The 25,940-nt window shown below is 39.5% G+C and overlaps 1 pseudogene; it reads right to left on the bottom strand.

Annotated features, from left to right (window-relative positions):
• Positions 1-3,907: 3,907 nt before the first annotated feature.
• LOC123822827 overlaps positions 3,908-25,940 on the bottom strand; it is a 37,280-nt pseudogene continuing 15,247 nt past the window's right edge.

Below are 25,940 nucleotides of genomic sequence, written 5' to 3'. Positions count from 1 at the left end.
TTTTAGGAAGTTACATTAAAGATATGCAGTAAACATTTGCTGCCTCAATTCAGGGTGAGGGAGTTTTAGCAAAAGCAAGCCTCAAAGCAGCCTAGCTACAATGCAGGCCTGATTCCCCATGGGAGAACCTATCTGTGGTGTGAGTCCTGTGTGCCAGACCTGGATCCCCACTGGCTTTTCTGAGTGGGAGCTGGGCTACATTTCACACTGCCACACAGAACGATGCCCTATACCAAATGAAATTTCTTTATTTTTTAAAAAAAGGATAACAACTAAATAAAATAAATTTTAAAATCTGCATGGGCAAACCTTGTGCAGTCCCATGCAAAACAAACAGAACAAAACAAAACAGTTAACATAGCAGGCCTAACTGCTTATTCTTTTTATAAAATTGATTTCATTGGGATGACACTAGTTAACAAAATTATATAGGCTGCAGGTGCACAACTCTGTAACATCATCTGTAGACTGTATGGTGTCTAACTGCTTATTCTTAAAAAGCCCTTCTTACATGGTGAACCCTTGGCTGGTATCTGGAAACTTGAATTTGGAGAAGGTTCCCACCATTCCCGGAACTGATAAGAGTAACTCACAGGGCCTAAACTCTTTGCACAAACAACATGGTTCATACTGAGAACCTGTTTTCTTCTGGGAGTCTGGAGTTTCAGTATGTGTCAGGCAGAGGCTGCTCACATGGCCAGTCACCAATAAAAACCTGGGTGCTGAGTTTCTAACAAGCTTCTTGGTTGGCAGCATTCCACATAGGTTGTCACTATCTATTGCTGGGGCAACTGACTCCACAGGACCCCTGAAAGCTTGCACCTGGTGTACCCTGGACTTTGCCTTATCTGCTTTTTCCTTTGACAATTTGGTTTCTTATCATTGCCAAAATAATCTTAGCCATGAGTACAACTACATGTGTGGTCCTATAATTCCTCCTCACGAATCATTGAACTTGGGGACCCATGTTCACAGGGCCAAACAAAACTTATCTTTGAGCCAAGTCCAGCTCACAGGTATTACTTTTCAACTTCTAATCTAAGAATGGTCATGGGTGGTATAGGCACCACCACCACCCAAAGTGGAGCATTTTTGTAAGCCTTATCTTATTTAATCCTCACAACAGCCCTGCAAAATAAACATTTTTATAATCCTATTTTATACAGGAGGAAATCGAGACTCAGAGAGCTTAATTTGCTCAAAGTCATATAACCTGTTTGTGAGAGGCAGGACTCAAACAGAGCTAAGTCCCATTTTATTTCCACATTGCCTCTGTGACATTTATCCCCCACCCCACTATGTTAAAATTATAGAATCACTTTATTTTCTATTTATATGCACAGCATTTGCATCTCTGGAGCTAGAATTATTTTTGTTACTCCTCTTCTTTATACTATCTACTTTTCTCTTATTCCATTCTAATCTTCCCTTTCTGTTAGCCACAAATGAGCCAGTAGAGAAAGAAGGGAATGGAGGCAGAAATGGACAAGGGAAGAATAACCCTGAAGCTTGGCCAGATTTTGGTGACCTGGCCAGTAGTCCCAATAATAGGGTCTGTTGTGGGAAATGTAGGGTTAATCTGGGCTGGGGTCAGCATCAAAGAGTGGATGCAATGATTGTGGCCACCTTCCAGACTATAGAAGTGTTTGTCGGAGAGATGGTGACAGTTGTTCCAGGGAATCAACAGGGTTTGAAGCAGAAGCTTGTCCAGCATCTGAGAGGTAGTAGCAGAGTCCAGGTGTCAGGATAAGAGAGTGAGAAATGGATAAGCAGGTTGTCAAGGTCCAGGACCAAGCTACATTGTTAAGGAAAGTTGACATGAAAACCAGGAAGGTGGACAGCAGCCCAACTGCAAGACCTGAACTTTTAGAGTCAAAATTAGGAAAGCAAAAATGCACCTTGGTGACTGAGCAAGTACTCCAGAGTTCCCCTCTAGTTCACTGATTATTAGAATAGCAAGACCAGTTCCAGCCTCTCTCTAATTACATCCTGGTCATCTTAGTGACCATCTAGGTCAGGGTTGTCAAACTCATTATCTCTGGGGGCCACATTAGCTTTGAGGTTGCCTTCAAAGGGCCAAATGTAATTTTAGGACTGTATAAATGTAACTGCTCCCTAACTGTTAAGTAGTTGAAACTCCATTTGGCCCTTTGAAGGCAATTGCGAGGCTGATGTGGCCCCTGGTGAAAATGAGTTTGACACCCCTGATCTAGGTAATAATAAAATTGAGTTCATAAAGTGGATGGTCTGTATTACCTATTTCTGGTCAGAGCTGAACATGGTAAGGACTGATATTTCCTAACTTTGCAATATTCATACAATACTTCTTTGGAAAAACTCAATGAAGTATACATCTAAATGAAAATCAGAGAGATACCATTTCAATGAGCTCTTGAGGTTTTTAAGGCAAAGAGTTACATCACCAATGTAAATTATTTTTACCTTCCCAATCACCTTCTATGAATATTTTAATGCTGCCTAGTCCCTGGGTGATAAATATTAGGCTTGTGAGCATCTCGTCCAATTATGCAGTCACAGGTACTCATTGACACTGCACAAGCTAACTATGTGCATCATGACCACTGTACCGAATTGTAATGGTTGGCATTTACTGAGCATTTACTCTGTAAGCTGCCTTGTTGGCATTTACTGGGCTGGCCAATAAGTTTGTTTAGTTTTTTCCAGAAAATAAAATACACATTTTCCATTTCCACCAATAACTTCGATTTAGATACTTTGAGTATATGTGCTATCTCCCACGTGTTATAACATTGATTGTTCTCAAGTAATGTCTCAATTATATCACTATCAATCTCAGCTGTTCTACTTGACCATGGGGCATCATCGTCCAGCAAGAAATCTCCAGCACAAAACTTTGCAAACCACTTTTGACACCCTCTCTATACACTGCACAAATATTTATTTGAATTTCAGTTGAGTTTTTACCTTTCTTTTACAAGAATAAAGCATAATATGCTGAAAATGTTGCATATGAGATTAATGGGGGGAATGGGAACAACTGTAATTGAACAATAATTTTAAAAAAGAAAGTGTTGCACATTTTCTTCCATCTTCAATAATAAAATGACTACACAAAAATTTGCCCATTTTGTTAAGTTTTTAAAATATGCACACTGATATGATAGCTGCCACAATACAACCTAACAAAATTGTTTAGAATGAAGTTAAAGACAACTAAGCACTATTAGAGCCATCTTACGGAAGAAACCAAATGAACTTTTTGGTCAACCTAATACATGTATTAACTCATTATTGCTCACAATAACTCTATGAGGTAGGCATCACTACTATAATCATTTTACAGGAAGGAAACTAGGGCACAATAAAGTTGAGTACAACTTTTAGTTGTACCTGGAAGTGCTTCTCACTTCAAACACTTAACTGTAGAAGAGAGATAAGGTATATTCAAATATGAACAACCACTCTCACCACCACCCCACATACTCACCCAAAGGCTGCCTTTATCCTGAATATTTATTTCCACCCTTTGTTCCATTTGGCATCCAAGCTACTTGAATGCCACCTGTTGACCAGCACAGGGAATGGGATCAGTCCATTTGCTATAATCTTATTTCTCCTTCTAGAGGAATTCTATCCTGCATCCTTTTTTCTCCCAGTTTAAAAATGTCCAGTTTATTCCATATAACACTTAACACATATTATGTGTATCCGAAGAAGAGCTGGTTTATGAGATGTATCTAGAGTACAACACTTACTCTAAGAAATGTAGTCTATCAATTGTGAATTCTGACAGTTGATTCCATACACATGAAGTTTATTTCTTTATTGTACACATGAATATGTTTCTCTGCTTTAGAGAATCCAAGTGGAATGAAAAATGGAGATGTGTAAAGGGGTTCTTGAAAAAAAAAAAAAGGATGACACTCTATATACATTTAGTTTTCCGTTCCTTCTGCACCTCATGTTCATCTCCTACATCGTCTGATGTCCATGACGTTGTTTTCTCTAAGCTACTGCAGGATATGGGTACTGTCATTGTATGAGTCTTCTTCACTCAGTGCATAAAGTTCTGTGGTGGCTTCATCAAAAATGGTTTCAGCCAGTGTGCAAGCAAGCTCAGGGTTGTTAAGTATCTCATAGTAAAGTATACAAAAGCTAAGACAGAGCCCAAAGTGGACTGGGGGTGTGGGTTGCATCTCTTTCATGTTTATAGCAAATGCTATTTGGGAAGCTCCATGGGAATGATCTACAGTTTGTTTTTGATCATCACCTCATGGAACAAAGGTACCAGAAGTAACCTCCATTTCCAGATAAAATTTTCTGGATTCTTTGCATTGGTTATCCAAAATCTCAGGGTGGTGGTGCAGAAAGATCACAGTTTAGACTCTACTTTCTCCACATAGTTCTTAATCAGATGTAACTTCTTGTTGGAGGTGTTGGTTTTCTGCTTGAAGCTCCAGATGACCTTCCAGGTGACCTGTGGTCCCCGACAATGTTCCTGTAGGCCACTGAGAGCAGACTATGCTCTCATTGGACAACTCTAGTGGATCTTCATCTTGGTTTCAGCCAGAGCTGTGGTTTCTTCAGGTGTAAAACAATTTCAGCTGGGTGTCCAGCGGTCTCCACACAGAAAGAAGGTTGTGTCCATTTTCATTCACCACACAGCCATGGCTGTAGCTAGAAATAGGAAAACAGCTCTGCTGTTGCTCACCAGTTGCCAAAGGGGTAACTCTAATGGGGCTGGAATTCCAGCTTCACTCTTGGCCAGTTCCAGGAACAATTATTTTGTTTTTTCTCTCTTTTTTAAAAATATATATTATTCATTATGTTCTTACAGTTGTCCCATTTCCCCCCTTCATTCCCCTCCACCCTGCATACCCCCTTCCACCCACATACCCCCCTTTAGTTCATGTCCATGTGTCATAAGTTCTTTAGCTTCTACATTTCCCATACTATTCTTACCCTCATCCTGTCTATTTTCTACCTACCATCTATGCTACTTATTCTCTGTACCTTTTCACCCTCTCTCCTCCTCCCACTTCCCAGTTGCTAACCTTCCATGTGATCTCCATTTCTGTGATTCTGTTCCTGTTCTAGTTGTTTACTTAGTTTGGTTTTCTTTTTGTTTTAGGTGCAGTTGTTAATAATTGTGAGTTTGCTGTCATTTTACTGTACATGTTTTTCATCATCTTTTTCTTAGATAAGTCCCTTTAACATTTCATATAATAAGGGCTTGGTGATGATGAACTCATTCAACTTGACCTTATCTGAGGAGTACTTTATCTGCCCTTCCATTCTAAATGAAAGCTTTGCTGGAAAGAGCAATCTTAGATGTAGGTCCTTGCCTTTCATGGCTTGGAATATTTCTTTCCAGCCCCTTCTTGCCTGCAAGGTCTCTTTTGAGAAATCAGCTGACAGCCTGATGGGAACTTCTTTGTAGGTAACTGCCTCCTTATCTCTTGCTGCTTCTAGGATTCTCTCCTTCATTTTAATCTTGGGCAATGTAATTATGATGTGCCTTGCTGTGTTCCTCCTTGAGTCCAACTTCTTTGGAATTCTCTGAGCTCCCTGAACTTCCTGGAAGTCTATTTCCTTTGCCAGATTGGGGAAGTTCTCCTTTATTATTTGTTCAAATAACTTTTTCACTTGCTCTTCCTCTTGTCTTTCTGGCACCCATAAAATTTGGATGTTAGAAAAACTAAAGCTGTCCTGAAAGTTCCAAAACCTCTCCTCATTTTTTTTGAATTCTTGTTTCTTCATTCTTTTCTGTTCGATTGTTTCTTTCTTCCTTCTGGTCCACTCCACTGATTTCAGTCCCAGTTTTCTTCCCATCACTATTGATTTACTGTACATTTTCCTTTATTTCACTTAGTGTAGCCTTCATTTCTTCATCTAATGTGTGACAAAATTCAATCAATTCTGTGAGCATCCTGATTACCAGTGTTTTGAACTGTGCATCTGATAGGTTGGCTATCTCTTCATTGCTTAGTTGTATTTGTTCTGGAGCTTTGATCTGTTCTTCTGTTTGGACCACTTTTTTTTTTTGACACGCCAGTTATGTAGTGAGTGGTGGAGCCTTAGGTGTTCACCAGGGTGGGGCAACCCAGTTGCTGGATTGTGATGCTATATGTGGGGCAGGGGTCCGAGAGGGAACACTGGCGCTTGCTCCACTCTCTCCTGGATTTCAGTCACTTCCCTGGCTTCCCCCAAGGAAACTGGGCCCTTCTGGTGTTGATTCCGGGTGGGTGGGCTTGTGTACATTCTAGGACCCTGTGGATCTCTTCAGCGAACTCTCCTGTGAGGCTGGGAGTCTCTCCCGGCACCTCAACCCCCACAGGTGTTTTCAATCAGTGTTTTGAGGCTTTATTTCCCTGAGCTGGAGGTCTGGATTGCACAGTCTGTCTCACTCCCCAGTTTCATTTGATTTATCTGCACATGAATGTGGGACTGCCCGGTCTGCCAGCCTCCTTGTGTGCCATACCCCTCCACAATCCACCACCTCACTGGGTCTGCCAGCCATCGATTTTTTGGCTGTGATCCCTCTCTGCCCAGCCACCCAACTCTGCCCCTCCTACTGGTCTGGATGAATATGTCTACTTTAACTCCTTGGTTTTCAGACTTCCATACAGTTCAATTTTCTGTCAGTACTGGTTGTTTTTGTGTTTCTAAATTTTTGTTGTCTTTATTTTGGTTGTACGAGGAGGCACAGTATGTCTACCTATGCCTCCATCTTGGCCAGAAGTCAAGAACAATTATTTTGTTGAGCCATGCCAAAACCTGCAAAACTCTCTTATCCAGACATTTGATGGGGGTTAACAATGAGACTGGTTAAGTGCTAGGCTTTTGTGGTCCCAGGTCCCTACTCCTCTGTCACAGTAGGGGCACCAAGTGAGTTAGAAAAGATGGCACAGCTGTCAGCTGCTCTGAGCCTGGAGCTTCAGTGTGTTCTCACTACCACCCTCCAAGTAGTTTTTAAGAAGAAAAAAAAGTTTCTCCTTTACTGAGGGCTATCTTTTCCTGTCCCATTATTTTTGTCAATGGCAGAGCCAAGGCATACTTAGGGGTTGCTGCCCCAATAATTTCATCAGTGTTCCCTCCTCAGTTCTTCGATAGTGACCTTTGACATTCCCTCCATCTAATGCAAAGTACTTTGCAAAATCAGTGTTATGGCTTCTCTTCTAGCTAGTTTGAAGCCTCTAATCCATCCTAAATAGAATTTCTGGACATGTTCTTATGCCGTAAAGAACTTTAGCAGAAAAATGACTCAAAACAGGGTTTTTTTTTTCTAAAGCCCACCCATCCTTTTAAGACTTCATTTCTCTAAGGTGAATAGAATTAGAGGTGCCTCAGTCTCATTTCCACATTTTGCACGCGCCCAGGAGCCAGGGAACCCTGTGTCAGAGCCTGGCTTCTCAGTTTGCTTACTTCAAGTGGCGTTCTTTGCTGATGTTCTTCAGAGTGTATTGTTCGAGGTTAGGGCCTTTCTTAGTTTCAGGATTGAGCTTCCTTCTCTAGTGAGCTTCCTTCATTTCCTCTTAGTGGGTATAGGAATGGGAAGGACATTTTTTATAATGTTTTTACCAAACTTTTCCTACTGTTTCCTTTTACACATAAAGAAATTGAGGGCTGGAGAGGTAAATGATGGGTCAGATCCATACAACAGAGCAGAGGACTGAATGTCAGGCTGCTGTTTCATAAACTAGTGACTTATTTTTTCTGTTTTGTTTAAAAAAACAATATTGCAGGCCCTGGCTGGTGTAGCTCAGTGGATTGAGCGTGGACTGTGAACCAAAGCATCACAGGTTCAATTCCCAGTCAGGGCACATGCCTGTGTTGCAGGCCACGGCCCCCAGCAACCACACACTGATGTTTCTCTCTCTCTCTCTCTCCTCTCTAAAAATAAATAAATAAATAAATGATTAATTAAAATCTTAAAAAAACAATATTGCAACAGTTTCAAACATTCTTTTCCATTTAAAAATATTTGATATTTAAACGACATTACAGATTCAGTTAATGGCTTCCCCTCAGAAGTAAATTATTATTTAAATCAGGTTTTCTATTAAAAATGCATTTCTAAATACAAATGTTAAATTTCCTATTGTCTTAGTCAATTTTGGAACATTAAAATACTACAGACTGAGTGGCTTAAACAACAGACATTTATTTTTCACTGTTTGGGAAGCTGGGAAGTCTGAGATCAAGGTGCCAGCAGACTTGGCATCTGGTGTGGACCCTCTGATGGGCAGATGGTTATTTTCTTACCACATCCTTATATGGAGATTGAGGGAGGGAAGCTTTCTGGTGTCTTCTTATGAGGGCTCTAATCTCATCATGAGAACCCCACCTCAGGACCTCATCTAAACCTAATTATCTCCCAAAGAACACCTCTCTAAATGTCATCACATTGGGGGGTAGGCCTTCAACATAGGAATTTTGGAGGGGCACAGACATTCAGTTCATAGCACTTACAAATCTTTGGAATAGCATGTAACACCTTGCAAAGGTTTCAGGACAACAGTTGAATATTGTAAAATTCTTACATGGAAATAAAGAAGTTCCAGGCTTTCCTCTGAAGGGATAATGCATGCACAACTAGTGAGGGAATTCAATGGATGGAGAATAACCTGCTCCATCATCAGCCCACAGTTTTTTTGTGTATCTTTTTCAGTCCATGGTTTTTTTTTTTTTGTGCAAACACTTCTGCAGTATTTATTTTATTTTTATATTTCTCTCTCTCTTTTTAATTGTTATTCAAGTATAATTGTCTCCATTTTTGCCCCACCACGCCCCCAACCACACCCATCCTCACCTCCCACTCTTGAACCCTTTGGCTTTGTCCATGGGTCCTTTACACATGTTCCTTGATGGCCTTCCCCTTATTTTCCCCCATTACCCCTCTACCCCATTATCTCTGGTTACTGTCAGTTTGTTCTTAATTTCAATGTCTCCAGTTATATTTTGCTTGCTTGTTTGTTTTGTTGATTAGAAGAGATCATGGTATTTGTCTTTCAGTTATAGGTGAGATCATATGGTATTTGTGTTTCACTGCCTGGCTTATTTCACTTAGCATAATGTTCTCCAGTTCCATCCATGCTGTCACGAAGGGCAGGAGCTCCTTCTTTCTTTCTGCTGCATAGTATTCCATGGTGTAAATGTATCATAGTTTTACTGTATCGCTCATTTACTGATGGGCACTTAGATTGCTTCAAGCACTTGGCTATTGTAAATTGTGCTGCTATGAACATTGGGGTGCATAGGTTCTTTTGGATTGGTGTTTCAAGGTTCTTAGGGTATAGTCCCAGCAGTGGGATAGCTGGGTCAAAAGGCAGTTCCATTTTTAGTTTTCTAAGGAAATTCCATACTGTTTTCCATAGTGGCTGCACCAGCCTGCATTCCCACCAACAGTGCACTAGGGTTCCCCTTTCTCCACATCCTCTGCAACACTTGTTGGTTGTTGATTTGTTTATGATGGCCATTCTCACCAGTGTAAAGTGGTATCTCATTGTGGTTTTAATTTGCATCTGTCTGATGACTAGTGATATTGAACATCCTTTCATATATCTCTGTGCCCTCTGTATGTCCTCCTTGGAGAAATGTCTGTTCAGGTCCTTTGCCCATTTTTTAAGTGGGTTGTTTGTCTTCCTAGTGTGGAGTCATGTGAGTTCTTTAGATATTTTAGAGATAAAATCCCTGTCTGAGATGTAATTTGTAAATATATTTTTCCATGGGGTTGTTTCCCTTTTCATTTTATTGCTGTTTTTTTTTTGTTTTTTTTGTTTTTGTTTTTTTGCCATGCAGAAGCTTTTTATTTTGATGAGGTCCCATTTGTTTAATCTTTTATTTATGTCCTTTGCTCAATGGGATTTATTGGTGAAGATATTGCTGTGTGGAATATCTGAGATTTTCCTGCCTATGTTCTCCTCTAGGTCTTTTATGGTGTCATGACTTATATTTTAATCTTTTATCTACCTTGAATTTATTTTTGTGTATGGTGTAAGTTGGTGATCAAGTTTCACCTTTTTGTATGTAGCTGTCCAAATCTCCCAATACCATTTGTTGAAGATGTTATTTTTACTCCATCTTACGCTTCTGTGCTCTTTGTTAATTGATCATAGAGACTTGGGTTTATTTCTGGGCTCTCTATTCTGTTCCATTGGTCTATGTGTCTGTTCTTATGCCAGTACCAGACTTTTTTGACTACAGTGGCCTTCTAATACAGTTTGATAAAAGGTATTGTGATCCCTCCTACTTTGTTCTTCTTTCTCAAAATGGCTGGGTCCTTTATGGTTCCAGATAAATTCTTGAAATGTTTGTTCTATATCTGTGAAATATGTCATTGGTATTTTAATATGCATTGTGTTGAATCTATACACTGCTTTAGGTAATATGGACATTTTGATGATGTTAATTCTTCCAATCCATGAATACAGTATATGCTTCCATTTGTTTGTGTCTTCCTTAATTTCTTTCTTCAGTATTGTGTAGTTTTCTGAGTATAGGTCTTTTACCTTCTTGGTAAGGTTTATTCCGTGGTACTTTATTTTTCTTGTTGCTATAGCAAATGGGATTTTTTACCTGATTTCTGACTTTGATATTTCATTGTTGGTATATAAAAATGCCTTCAACTTCTGAGCATTGACTTTGAATCCTTCTATTTTGCCAAATTCACTTATTAGGTCAAATACTTTTTTTTGATGGAATCTATGGGGTTTTCCATGAACACTATCCTATCATCTGCAAACAGTGACAGTTTTATTTCCTCCCTCATATTTGGGTGCCTTTTATTTCCTTCATTGTCTGATTGCTGTGGCTAAGACTTCCAATACTATGTTGAATAGAAGTGGTGAAAGTGGACATCTGTGTCTTGTTTTGATCTTAGTGGGAAAACTTTTAGTTTTTGCCTGTTGAGTATGATTTTGGCTGTAGTTTTCTCATATATGGCCTTTATTATGCTGAGGTATGCTCCTTCTACTCCCACTTTTGCTGAGTGTTTTTATCATAAATGGCTGCTGAATTTTATCAAATGCCTTTTCATCATCTATTGATATGATCTTGTGATTTTTGTCTTTCCTATAGTTTATGTGATGTATTGCACTTATTGATTTGCAAATATTGTACATCCTTGCACTTCTGGGAAGAATCCCACTTGGTCATGGTGTATGATTTTTTTAAGGTATTTCTGGATGCAGTTTGCCAATATTTTGTTGAGGATTTGTCTCTACATTTATCAGTGACATTGGCCTGTAGTTTTCTTTCTTTTTTTGTGTCTTGATCTGACTTTGGGTTTAGGATGATGTTGGATCATAAAAAGAATTGGGAGTTTTCCTTCTTGGATTTTTTGGAATAGTCTGAGAAGGATAGGGGTTAGCTTTTTCTTAAATGTTTTGTAAAATTCTCCTGTGAAATCATCCTGTCCAGGGCTTTTGTGTGCTGGGAGTTTTTTGATTATTGCTTCAATTTTGTGAGCGATTTTGCCTGTTTAGGCTTTCTGCTTCTTCTTCATTCAGTTTTGGGAGATCATATTTTCTAGAAATGTGTCCATTTTACCTTGGTTTTCAAATTGCTTGGCATATAGTTTTTCATAGTCATTTCTTACAATCCTGTGTATTTTTTGTGGTATTAGTAGTATACTCTCCTCCTTCATTTCTAATTGTGTTTATTTGGGTCCTTTCTCTTTTTTTCTTGATGAGTCTACTTAAAGACCTGTTGATTTCATTTATCTTTTTGAATAACCAGCTCCTGGATTTATTGATCCTTTGGATTGTTCTTTTAGTCTCTATTTCAGTTAATTCTCCTCTGATCTTGGTTATTTCCTGGCTTCTACTCATCCTGGGCTTTGTTTATTGTAGTTTTTTCAGTTCTTGTAGATGTAGAGTTAGGTTGTGCATTTGAAATGTTTCTGTCTTTTTTAGGTAGACCTGTGTTGCTGTGAACTTCCCTCTCAGGACTGCCTTCACTGTGTCCCATAAGTTTTGGACTGTTGTGTGTTCATTTTCATTTCTTTCCAGAAACTTTTTGATTTCTTCCTTAATCTCATTCTTAACTCATTCATTGTTTAATAGCATGCTGTTCAATCTCCATGAGTTTGAGTGTTTTTGAGTTTTTTCCTTGAGGTTGGTTTGTATTTTCAGGCCCTTGGGGTCCAAGATAATGCTTGATATGATCTCAGTTTTCTTGAATTTTTTGAGGATTATTTTGTGTCTTATCATGTGGTCCATCTTTGAAAATGTTCCATGTGCATTTGAAAAGAATGTGTATTTTGTTTCTTTTGGATAAAACTTTCTGTATATATATGTGAAGTCCCTTTGATCTAGGGATTGTTCAGTGCTGCAGTATCCTTATTGATATTTTATTTGGAAGATCTATTCATTTTTGACAGCGGTGTGTTAAAATTCCATTGTATAAGTGTGTTGCTGTCTAGGTCTTTCTTGAAGTCTTCCAAGATTTTCCTTATATATTTGGGTGCTCCTATTTGGGTGCATATATGTTTACAATGTTTATGTCTTCTTAATGGATGCTTCCCTTGAGTATTATGAAACATCCTTTGTGTCTCTTTTTACGGCTTTTGTTTTGAAGTCAATTTTGTCAGATATAAGTATTGCTACCCCAGCTTTTTTTCCTGTCTGTTTACTTGGAATATTTCTTTCCAACCCCTCACTTTCAGTCTGTGTAGATCTTTTTTTCTACAGTGAGTCTCTTGTGGGCAGCATATGTGCAGGTCATGTCTCCTTATCCATTCGGCTACCTTATGTCTTTTGATTGGAGTATTTAATCCATTGACATTTAAGGTTATGATTGATAGGTACTTATTCATTGCCATTTTACTCCCTTTGTACCTTTGTTCCTTTCTCTCTGACTGTTTTTCTTCCTTTTCCTAAAGCAGTCCCTTTCACTCATCTTGCAGTGCTGGTTTGGTGGAAGTGTATTCTTTTAGCCTTCTTTTGTCTGGGAAGCTCCTTTTTGGCCTTCCATTTTAATTGAGAGCCTTGATGGAGAGAGTAATCTTGCTTGCAGGTCTTTGCTTTTCGTTACTTGGAATATTCTTGCCATTGTCCTCTGGAATGTAATGTATCTGTTGAGAAATCAGCTCCTAGCCTTATTGGGGTTCCCTTGTATGTTACTCCTTGTTTTTCCCTTGCTGCTTTTAGGATTTTCTCTTTGTCTTTAAAACTTAGCATTTTAATTATTATTTGTCTTGGAGTGGGCCTCTTTGGGTTCATCTTGTCAGCCCATGGTTTTAGTTCAGCATTCAGATCCATATTCTGAGTAACTCAAATTACTCATTTCATTAATATGCTTTTCTAATCACACTCTCCTTATTTCTATTTTGTTGTAGCACCTACCTTCTATCAGGAAAGGTATTAAAGTTACAAATAAATTATTCTTCAGTCATTTGATAATATTAAATTATATTAATGCTAATTAATAATAACCAGGACAAAAGTTCACAAGTTGGGAGACATTTCTCCAATGTGATGCTGTGGAGAAAGGGGTGAAGCTCATCTTCAAACACTTGGGGGTTTCCATGGAAATAATAATAATAAGAGCTACCAAAGCTGCCATTTGCTAAGTACTTACTTTATGCCAGCTACTGCTTTACACCACTTCACAAACATGCTATTTCATCTTCACAATGAGCCTATGAGGTAGGCATAATTTTGCAGGTGACAAAACAGAATCTGAGAGAGGTTAGCATATTCCTGAGGTCACATAGCTAGTGGGAAGAAGTCCTGGAATTTAAATCCAGGTCAATCCAATGGCACAGCTGGAACATTTAACCATCATCTGTCCTAGAATTTGGTGCTTTCTATTTCCTAAACTCTAGGTCCATATGCTTCCTATTCCTTACAAATCTATTTCTTAGTCTTCTGGGAAATTAGCAATTGGCTGTTGGATCACTGCCTCTTCTGCCAACTCAGAGTGATACAGACTTTGGCGTGAGTCACTCCTGTGTTTTCACCCTCAGCCTTTCATGGTTTTCTTGTTTCCATTCTGAGTCTGGGTCCCGTTGTCCCAGGTCTATGTGAAGTCCATTCTTCATTCCATCTCTCCAACTGAACCACTCACTTAAAGGAAACCTTAAAGACACACCACCCAGCAGAGGTTTCTGACTAACTGTTCCGTAAACCGCTCTTCCATTCAGCACTTATTCATCAGTGGGCCTCTGCTTCATCTTTCCCTTGTGTGTTTCACTCCTGTTTCTTTGGAACCATCAATGCCTTGAATATAATTATTATTGTATTACTGGCTTTTTGGGTAGTTTTGGTAAAAACATGTAAGATTATTAAAAATAAAATAAAGTTTAAATTTGTTAGAATTTACATTTTAAAAAAATTGATTGAAATTTGAAAAGAAAGTCAATGTAAATAAGAAACTTAATTTTAGAAATTAATTAGCCATTGTATCAGGGGAGTGGACTATGTGACCTTTAAGTTTTTCTTTTGGGGGGTGTTGGTACCTAGTATTCCATCATTACTTTAGTACCAACTGAGAGGCAGAAAACAGTAGGATAGAACATCTGAGCAGGCTTCAGACCAGCTTGTAACCAATAGGATACCCCTGAGGCTAAGTCATTAAAGGTGATGCAGCTACTGTTTCCTTGGCTGGAATGGAAGCCTCTCCCTTACAGCCCTGAGCCACCACGTAAGGTATCTGAATATCCTGAGACCATAAAGCTATGAGAACACCCAAACTAACTCATACAGAAAGGCTGCATGAGGAACCCTGAGACTCCATGAAGAGGGAGAGGTGCCCATCCAGCCCCCAGCTGCAGCAGTGCTCCACCCCCTGGCCCGATCTGCTGTTACAGCTTCAGTCAGCCTGAAGGTCCCAGGAACCTGACTCATGCAATAGAAACCGTAAGAATATTCAAATGATTGTTGTTGTTTTACTCCACTAAGTTGGAGGTAGTTTGTTACAGAGCAATTGTAACTGCAATGGTACCTACGTGAGTATTATTAAACAAAATAAGCAAGGACTGGGAAGACCTGGGAAGGAAAGATCTGAAAAGGAGAAAGTTTTGTGCTTTGGTAGTTTTTACAGAGCTAATTACAGTGTGTCTCATACAGAAAATGGATTTCTGTGTGTGTGTGTGTGTATGTGTATGTGCACGAACGCATGTGTGCTCGAGAGTGTGCCAAACTGAGGAGGGGTTGCCGATCTGCATGCTCTACTTTGGGGACTTTAGAAAAGTAGGTTACCTAGGAATTCTAGTTTTACGAGAACTCTAAGGCCTAGAGGAAGAAAGTGTGAAAACAATTTTGCATTGACATTGAAGTTCATAATATACTATGTTTAATACTTACTACAAGACAGTGAGGAAACAAAAACCATATCCATCCTGCCCGTGGTTTTGTTTCATTTCTTTAAAGCCAGCCTGACTGTATAGCCCACTTGTTACAGGACAGACCCAAGGTGGGGTACCGATATACTATTATCCCCCGTAGGTTTGCTATGCCCACCACTAGAGGAAAGATGTCTTTCAATGCCAGATATTTGTGAAAAGGAAAGGAAATATTTATTTAAAGCTATACAGACTAAAGTCCTTTAGAATACCCACAGACACACACAGTTCTTCCTTCTCCCTCTGCCCTAATTTGGGGTACCTTATCTCAAGAAAAGAAGTAGACATCCATGATTCAGGCTCCTGACACCATCAGCCGTGTCGCTGCCAGGATCTCCAGTTAGTCTAAAGCCCTGTGCCACCTTCTCAGGACCCACCAGGAAGGCTCCTTTCACCCCTTTTCTTCCAGGCAAAGTCTCTCCTGCTTCCTAAGCCATGTGGCAACATGGAGCACCCCAAATCCATGTGGTTCTCAATCATCAAAGCTGTGGGGTCCCCACTCTGCCAAAGTTGTGAAGTTCTCCCCTTGAGTGGCTGCCACATCTGGGTTTAAATCCCCATGCCAATCTTCCTCTGAAGCCCCATTTCTGACTCCTCCTACAATCAGTTACACCTGCCAGCATTCCCATATCCTTTTACCTTTACTGGGCTGCCATAGTGAGCCTGGGCAGGCGTGGCGCCATGGTGTGGAGCCAATCATCTCCAAGCTCTCACGTAGGCGCCATAACCAGGGGGAGTTGCCTCCCAGTTACACCTTGGGTGGAAATCACTTCCATCCCCCGGCTCAAAGCATGGCCACAGATGTTTAGCATATCTATGAAACCAGTTAAAGGTTATAGATATGTTAAATGACCATTCCTGGGGTTATCTGCAAAACTGTTGTTATGCAAAACAACTCTCAATGGCCCTGCTCCATGTGTCCCATCCCCCAGTTCAGACTTGTAGGGGTGAGGATATTATATATACATGTGTGTGTGCACGCGCGCGTGTATAATTATATAATATTTCCTGGACAACTTGAGTTCTGCACCCCATTAGAAATCCCTATTTGGGGCCCCCCTTTTGGCTGTACCCTGTTACACACCCACTCTCAAAAGCAGCCTTGAACCAGAGTTTGCAACCACTGCGCTGGCACCGCCCTCCCCCACAGGCCTAGGCCTTGTCTCTCCCCAGGCTCCTTCTTTAAAAACACGTGGCAGGGAGTAGCAGTACGGCCTCTAGAAAGAGACTTCCTGGTTTTGAACTGTTGCCTCCTCATCTACTATGGATGTGTCCTTGAGGATCTAACAACTGGGAAATTCTTTTTAAAAAGGAAAGATATAAAGAGAATTATCCAGAGCCCACAGGCCCAGGAAAATGAGGAAATGATTAAGAGGAGCTTCAGTGAGTGAGAGAGTAAAAGGATATAAATATACAGGAGCTTACAAGCTGTCATAAAATAAACTTCATTCTGAACCTGCAAGTTAACCTAGAAAAACAGTGAAGGAAAGAAATCTCACTTCCTACGAAATCAGGAAAAGAGAGTTCTCTACACGGACTGGAGGAAAATGAAGAAATTAGAGTCTGTGAATCCAATTACTTTTGTGTGTGTAATGCGTGCACCAAGATTCACCCACAGCCATCAGCTTTGTGCCTTAAATGCCTGACTGAAATGTGGTAGATGGATGACCCAGTATGGGTCAAGGGTAATGAAGAAAAGAGAAGGCAAAGCCCACTTTCTGACAAATGTGGCAAAAAAAAAAGTAAGACTTAAGAAACCCTAGGCAGCTTTAGTGGAAGGGACACGCCGGCCCAAGTTCATCAAAGGCGCATGACCTCAGCTCACCAGCAGCGGGTCAGCCCCCTTCTCCACATCGTGTGTCCAGGCCTGGACTGTGTATCCAGTGCCCACAGAACCAAGCAGATCTCTCAGATTCAAGAGGTGCCATTCAAGCACACAAGATAAGATAAATATTACTTGAAAATGCACCCAAAATTCAGCTTGCTTTTCTCACAAATGATTTCACACAACATTTTCTGCTTCCCTAAGAGACCACAGAAATCAAATTATTTTTCTTCCACCAGCACTCATGCTTAGGCCCCCAGGATTTTGATAAGCAGTGAGTTTATACTACAGAAATAAAAACCCCCAACTTCAATACTGTTTGGGAAGCAATAGAAATAAATACCCGTAGAATTAAAATGCTTTTGCCAGTATCAGAGGATCCGTTCATTCAAATACATTGAGTGACAGCAATGAGAATGGGTTTGGGACAGAAAGCAGTGGCAGCCCTGACCGGGCCCTGTCTGTGAAGGAGACAAAAGCTTTTACCTAGTTGTTTGAATAAAGAAACCAGGAGTGGTGGGTACGCTATTCACTTGTGTACAAAGTGGGTAAAAAACATTCTAAAATTCTTTTTTGACTTAACAAAGAAATCTCACAAACAATTAATTGCCTTCTAAAATGTAGAGCTGTCAATTTTGATATAATTACTAGAGAATCCCAGACTGTTATAGGAGCTTTTCAGAGTACACAGCAACAATCTCTCCTCCAGTCTGGCAGTTTTTAAGACTCCTTTTTGCAAAGATCTTTCAAAGAGAATTTTGTTGTATAGTAACAGAAAACAATGCAGGTTACAATATTTCTCCAAGCGTATTAAAAATACCTTTACTCTGCTGAACACTCTCTGCTTCTCTGTAAGGGAAAAAGAAAGCCTCCTCTGCTTTTCTGAAAATGTTCAGGGACAGTTAGAGAGAAAAGGGTGGGCCTGAGAAGCCTAAACTTCTAAAAAGCATGCCTGTTAGAACCTTTGGTGGGAATTGATAGAGACCAGACAGAGCCGCATGAAGAGGGAACAAAGGAACTCATTAGGAGGAATGAGACTGCCTCCCAGAACCCAAAGGCAGACATGCAGCAGGACCTCGCTAGTCAACTGCAACCAGCTTCCGGAGCACACCTGGGAAATCAGGAGAAACTCTCCGTCCCAGTCTGTGCTTCCTCTCCAAGTCTCCATTCTTCTCCTCCTTGCACACTGGCTGTCTCTGTTCTCCAGAACCAAGGGTAGAAAATATCCACCACCAAGGAATCACTTTTTAGGTTATCTCTCTCTCTGTTCTAGACTGTTGAAATCTTCTGTCCCTGATTCCAAATCTCCAAGGGAGGAGCATCATTGGTCCAGCCCAATCCCCAGGTTAAGTGTCTGTCTCTGAGAGAGGGGAAGAGCATCACAGTTTAGGGAAAATGTACCTCTCTATGGTGTGGGAAAGCAAGCCCCAGATTCGCAGAATATGGAGGAAGAGGACAGTTCCCAGGAAGCTGGAGGGCTGGGCATGGCAGATATCCTATGGCTGCCCCTCCAACTCATAGGCAGATTCTTGCAAATTGACTCTCTCGCAGGTGATTACATTTCTACCTTCCATGGGTAAAGTCACCCTAGCACATACATAATATATCTGTATCAAAGCATCTCATCTGTAATATATCTGTATCAAAGCATCTCAGGCTTATCATCAGTGCTTATTTGTGATGGTTTAGTTTTTAGCTGAGCATGGACAGCCCCACTCAAATAAATTAATGTTCACATTTCAACTGATTTATTTGGAAAATACAAGTCCATGAGCTAATGTGTAATTCTGACCCACATGAACTCTCACTAAAAAATTAAAAGTGTGTTTTCAAGCTGGTAAGCACTGGGAGGGAAGGGGCAGGGGAAGAGTGGAGGAGGGAAGGGGAAGAGGACGGAAGAAACACTTAATATTATTGTCTTCAGATCTGACCATCATCCCAAAGTTCCTTTCACAATTCCCCTCAAGAGACTTTTACACCTTCAAAATAAAACCCTAGGTTGTGCCTTTAACCTCTTTGAGGTGAACAAGCAGATAATTTCCCTGTGGGAGGTGGATGGTAGATCATGATTTTGAGGGCACTAAGTATCAATTTATTTTATGTTGAAAGCATCCCCACTCTGCTAACGAACTAAGTAGCTGTACCCAGTGGGCTAGTGAAGTCTATTGCTTTTGCTTTTATCTACTCACATTTGCTAGTTTATTCTGAGACTTTGCCTCAAGAAGTAACATGTTAATTACTTTAAAAATAAAGTCAAAGAAAACCACTGAAGGATTTAAGCAAAAGAATAACATGTTCTGGTTTACATTTTAGAATAATGCTGTTTCTGTGGTGTAGAAAATAGAAGGGCGCGGAGTCGGGAGGCTATGGTGCAGTAATCCCAAGGAAAGACGGTAGACAAGAATCAATAGGATCTGACGATGGATTAGCTATGAAAAGTAAGAACAGTAAAATTAAAGATGAGTTCCACGTTTCTGGGATGAGCAGCTGGAAGTAAAGGCTGAACGAGAAGTGGAACTGGACGGGAGGGAAAGATCAAAAAGTTCAGTTGTAGCCATGTTCAAATGCAGATGTTTCCTGATGAAAACGTCGGGAAAGCGCAGTCGGATAAAGCCCTCTAGAGCCCCAGAGAGAGGTATGTGCTGAAGAGGGAACAAAAATGAGAGTGCACTTTCGAATTGTAACTGTGCTTCTGCCTTTGCTGTTGTTTAATCAGATGTGCTTTTATTTATTTCGTTTCGCATCTTCAGAAATTACTGTTCAGCCGCAGAAATGATGTGCTTCATTTAAGGCTGCTGTGGAATGTCTGCCATCTGGTGGACAGTCACGGAGAGCACTATGCATTTACCTCATCCAATGGGATAGAAACAAAACGTGACTGCCAAGAGGAATAACACAAATCTTTTTAATATCTGCCTTACTAGCAAACACTCACATCTTGATCTATATGTCTCATTAAGGAAAACTGATAGCCACATCAAAATGTGCAGCATTGAAAAGGTTTACAAAAGGAATCTGTAGTTTTATAGTTATAAAATCAAATATAAGTATAATTTCAAAAACTGGATTTTCTGGGAACTACATCAGAGAGGATGCAGCCTTTGGGCTCTTTAACAGGAAACCTCCCCCCCCCTTTCCCGCACCCAACCACCCCAGCAGCAGCCAGTCTGCCAGGGAACTGGCTCACACTGGCTCATGAGAGCACATCTCCTCCCAAACCTGAGTTCAGTGAGTTCGGGTTGATAGTTTGAAATTGGCCATGGTAGAAGTATTTATACTAAAACAAATCAACAAAAATTTCAAACTAGAGTTTTTTTGTTCAGAAGATCAGTTTACCAGCATACCATGCATATATCTCTTTTCTCAAAATCCCACCAATTAAAAAAATATATATCCCATGAAATACTTGTTTAAAAAATTACTTTACTTAAACACACATTTCAAAATTTAGGATACCATGAAATCTTTTAGGAAAAGCTATTTTAGTTTTCTATATTTTTTCTTTTAATTGGAGGAGCCCAACGGAATTTTAAGATTATTCGTTATTAAAATTAGTACATAAAAGTAAGATATCTCAAATTGTGGCAATTTTAGTAGAACCATTACCACTCTTGGCATTTGGATTTCTTGTAATGATGACTGTCAGCTAATAGGTTTGAGCAATGATTATAAAGCTCCAAAATTAGGACCCAGAATCTAAAAGCTTTATATATACTTCAATGGAGAAATACATGCTTGGAGACTTTTCTAGTCTGTTTTTAAAGGGTTGGACTCACAGAAATGTAAGTTCTTCTGGTATTTGTCTGATGACTCAGAAGTATTTCCTCTGATGATTTTTGAGGGCAGGGTGATCAGCTTACTTTTGCCTTTAGTTACACTGCCATAAAGATGCCTAAAGGATAAATGTGAGGGAATTCATGTTTTAAAATCCAAATCTCTTGTTAATGCTGAAGGATAAGTCCTAGACATAAAGCTCTCTACTGTGCCACATTGTAAAACAGGATTTTCAGATGTCATGGGTTCCATAAACCCTCAGATCAAAGAAAATGCAGCCCTCTGCTTTCTGAAACAGGAACGAATTGGCCTGTTTCACATCAGCTGAGGTTCAATATGGCCGAGGAATTCCGTTTAGTGGAAGAATTCACAGGCTCCTTTGATTGGCCTTCAGACGTAAGAAGTGATAGTATTCTGTCATTGGTGCAGGTGGATTGAGATGGGGATTCTAACAGAAAGGGGATATGAGTTGAATCATGTTAGGAGGTGAAGGAGACACATTATGAGGCATTAAAGGTGACAGCTGGACACGTTTGATGCTAACATAATACATTACAGCCAGGTAGATTCAACTTGCACTTCTTGAGAATGGCTCTTTTTGTATCTCCTGCACCTAGCATATCATACCTTAAAAATATTTCTTCATTTTTTACAAAGTGATACAGGTAAAAATGAATGCAATTATTTATTTAATGCTTGTTTTCCCCAGGAGACTATAAATGCATAAAGTTAAGAATTGTGCCTGTCTTATAAATACTATATCCCCAAGTGCCTGGCATAGAGTAGGGATACATAAATATTTATTCAATGAGCAAGCATAATATAGACATTAGGTATGATATAAAGATATTAATAAATATGAAATCCAACATGGGTCCTTTTAAATTTGTTTTGCGGGTAGCCTGGCTTACCTAGAATGCCATTCTGGTTTTTATTGGTAATTAAAGGAGATAAGGATGCCTTATTCAATCATCTCATAATATTCAAGGTTTTGATTTTGTAAGAGTCTGAATTTAGTATATAGTAGGGACATTTTCCTAGTTTCTAGGATTCTTGCCAGACACTAACTGAGGGGAGAACAATTCACCTATACTGCTTAGGGTGTTATTCTCCCTACTCTTCTTTGGAGAACATGAGGTCTATGGTTCTCCAGAGTTAGTCCGTCATTGATTTCCCCTGACTTCCCTTTTCACAGAATGAAGGAGCCTGAAATAAGGGCAGAAGAATATGTCTTAGGCAAGGTTATGTGGCTGTACTTGTAAATAGTTTCTTCCCTTCTTAATAACCGAATATTTCTTAACTGGGTTATAGTCAAAATTTATCAACTGCTTGCTCAATATCCCCTATTATCTGAACTTTGAGGATCAAGTTAAGCTTATCTCCTTCCTGTTCCCTTCACACTATCAGCAGACTGGTCTCCTTTGTGTGACATAATCATACCATGTTTTTGCTTTTCTGCATGTCTGATAAATGTTTAAAATTTTTTTCCACCTATGTGAATGTTGTCAGTTATAGGATCTCTACCTCATGTCTGAGATTTTCCATGAGACTTTCTTGAAAAACGTTGTCAAATTAAACAAGTGGCGTGTGTCTGCAAAACAAAATGTCCCCATTCAACCATGGGGATAAAGAGATTAACAGCAGTGTCCTCAGCTGCTGCAGGAGGGAAATTCAGTGGGATTACAAAGTGTCACAAATCTTTCCTTCTGTGGGGTCTGCACTTAGTTCAGACTTCAAACAAGAAGACCTTTCCTATCACAATGATGTTCTCTTATCATCTCAGCTGAATGTTCATAGAAACACATGGCCAATTTCTACAGGGGTACTAAAGACCCAGTACATTCAGGTTCAAGTCACTGTGCTGCAGAATTATCCAGTCATTCTCAGCCTCCATTAGTAAAGATTCTTATGTACCAATACAATGAGAATGATAACGGTTCATTCTTTGGGATTTTCCATTTAATCTATGTAAGCTAAGCTATTATGCTATACACCTTAAATTTACACAGTGATGTATGCCAATTATATCTCAATAAATCTTGGGGGTGGGAAGGAGAGCTCCAAGCACAAGTTTTTCTTAAGATAGATTTAAGCATCTAAACAGGCATTAAGTCAATCTCTGAATGCAATCATATAGTAAAGATTAAAGTTTATATTAAAAGGAATTCTTACATATAGTAAAGATTAAAGTTCACATTAAAAGGAATTCTGCCTTGGCAGTTTTGGCTCAGTGGATTGAGCTCTGGCCTGAGAACTGAAAGGTCACAGGTTCAATTCCCAGTCAGAACACATGCCTGGGTTGTGGGCCAGGTCCCAGTTGGGGGTGTGCAAGAGATAATTAATTGATGCCTTTCTCTATTTCTTTCTCCCTCACTTCCCCTCTCTCTAAAATTAAATAAATAAAATCTTTAAAAAATAAAATAAAAGGCATTCTTTCATTTTCAGCCTGTGAAAAGAAAAAGAGAGGAAGGCAAATAAATACTTTAGCCATATAGAGTAGAACAACGACTTTGAAACTAACCTCACAGAATCTGATTTCAAATGCCATTCCATCACTTCCTTTTTGACCTTGGGGAAAGTTGCTTCACCTATTTGCAACTTGATTTTTCTTTTGAAAATCCAGATAATAATATCTAAAGGATGTTGTGAGGATTAATTGATGTAAAATTTAGCATAATAAATAACCCAGACAAATCATTCAGAAAATATATATCAATTTATAAGAGCTATACTTGTGATACATGGACCAGAGAAAAGCTACAGATCCCTGCTAGTTTTGTCCAGAGAGAAACTCTACAGATATTTAAAATACTGACTACATTTTTCATTTTCTCCTTTGCATTTTATTGTAGAGAAAATACAAAGCCAATCCAGCTATGACCACAATCTTCTAATATCTGTTAGCTTCTGGTTTTTGTAAGTCCTGCAAAATTAGTTTCTCCTTGGTTATAGACACTTACATGCCTAGCTGTAGAGAATTGAATCCACCATCTTGCCTTACACAAGTCTTTCCTTTTATGACTTCCTAATTTCCTTGAATAGTATCACCAGTCTCCCACTAACTGACACTTGAAACTCAATCATTTTTGACAACCACTTCTCCCTCACCACCACCTACTGACCTTCCTCATTGTTATCAAAATCTATCTCCAGGCATCTCCATTTCTAGGGCCACTGCCCTAGTTCACACCTCCAACCTAGTTTTCTTGCCCCAAGTCTTTTTTCTCCACTAGACTCTTTTCATTTATAATTGCTAAATAAATATTAAGTTAATAATGTTTGATTACTTAAGCCTTTTTCACCCAATTACCTTGGCCTCTGCTCAAACATTTCTGGTAGCTCCCCATTGCTCACCAAATGAAATCCAGACATGCAACACCTTCCACAAGGTGGCTCTATACTGCCTTCCTGGCGTTGTCTACCATCTGCAACCCCTTTACCTTTCCCCAAGAAGTTCCCCTTATTGTTTTGAACCCTACAAATCTATTATTATTTCTTATACTTTGAGAAACTGAAACTCTTATTTCATTTGTCCAAATCATGTCACCCTTTAAGGTCAAAAGCAAATGTCATCTCTGTAGAAAATAAAATAGTAGATTTGCAGAAAATTCATTTTAAATTCAATGAACTTATTTATTTCATTGATGAAATGGACTAATCAATGAATATATGAATGAAATAAAATTCTGCCCTGCCTCCAGGGTGATTGCTTGCGACAAGATCAAGAATTAAAATGGTTGTTTCATTGGTCCAGAGATTGTTCAAATATATATTTTGCTGACGTAGCAGAGAATCTGAGAGTCAGATGAAGTTGGATTTACCTGCACCCTGTGGTTTATTGATGTCTGATGCAAACCATAGCTTTATTGGATCAGACTTCTGATGCCCCCTCCTCCAGGTAGCCTCTAGAAGATAGACTGGGGCCTGAACTTCATAGCAATAGAGTCTCCCAGACTAGTTGCAATATATATATTTGAGTGCTAAGGGCCTAGTATTGTTCTTCTAACCATATCCTTTCTAGTTAATAAAACCACAAGTATCTTCACTATAGTTAGATATTAGATGGCCTAAACTCACAATCTATATCATTCACCAGAATGGGAGTAAAGAATATGCACTGCAAGAAACTGGGGTGCTTTTTGTTGTTGTTGTTGTTTGTTTTTTGTTTTTGCTTTAGAAGAGGAGACACTGGTGAAATATGGGACAGCTGTAGAAAATGGAGAGGAAATGCAGTTTTGTGATCTTGGTGGTGGGAAGGAGGCCCAAGAAGAGACTGGATAATGTTTAGAGCACAAATGGCAAACACAAGGCCCGCAGGCCGAATTCAGCTATCCACCTTGTTTTATCTGGCCCGGCACCTTGTTTCTACCCAGTGGCAGTGCTGAGCTCCTTGCTCCTAGTTAAGGAGTGTACAGTCCTAAAATTACATTTGGCCCTTTGAATGCAACCGCGAAGCTGATGTAGTTAGTCCCTGGTGAAAATGAGTTTGACACCCCTGGTTTAGATGGTGTTAGGAATGAGATATAATAAAGAGCCCCAAATTTAGTGTCCTGTCTGCAAAACTTTCCCATATTTCAGTTGGATTAGACCTTGGGGACTGCTTTATTTGATGACTGAGCATTTGTACATCTATAAATTTGAGCATTTATAGACCCCCAAATTAGTCCTGCATGACAAAATGCAGTGAAGGAAGTAAGGACATGTAAAATAAAAAACACAGTCTATGGGAAAGGGAAGTTTGACATTGGAAAGTCCACAGCTCTGTTATTGTTATAAGGGGGTTCAGTAATGAAAAGGAAAAATGGTTTAGTTATTTGTCTTGATGATAGGTGATGGTCCTCTCAATTAGACAAAGTTAATAAAGGAAAAGCAAGTGTTGGTTGATGAAAGAGGTAAAAGGACACCATGAAGAAATGGATTTAAATGGGAAGAAGGGATCAATCTTTCTGAAGAAAAATAAATCAAATTAGGGCTGAGTTGCACCACATTTCTAGGTGTCAAAAGCATTCTAAG

This window comes from Phyllostomus hastatus, unplaced genomic scaffold (genome assembly GCF_019186645.2).
Source record: "Phyllostomus hastatus isolate PE091 unplaced genomic scaffold, TTU_PhHast_1.1 phas_contig_432, whole genome shotgun sequence".
In the NCBI taxonomy this organism is placed as follows: domain Eukaryota; kingdom Metazoa; phylum Chordata; class Mammalia; order Chiroptera; family Phyllostomidae; genus Phyllostomus; species Phyllostomus hastatus.
The sequence above is the reverse complement of the archived record's forward strand: the minus strand, read 5'-3'. Positions and strand labels throughout refer to the sequence as shown.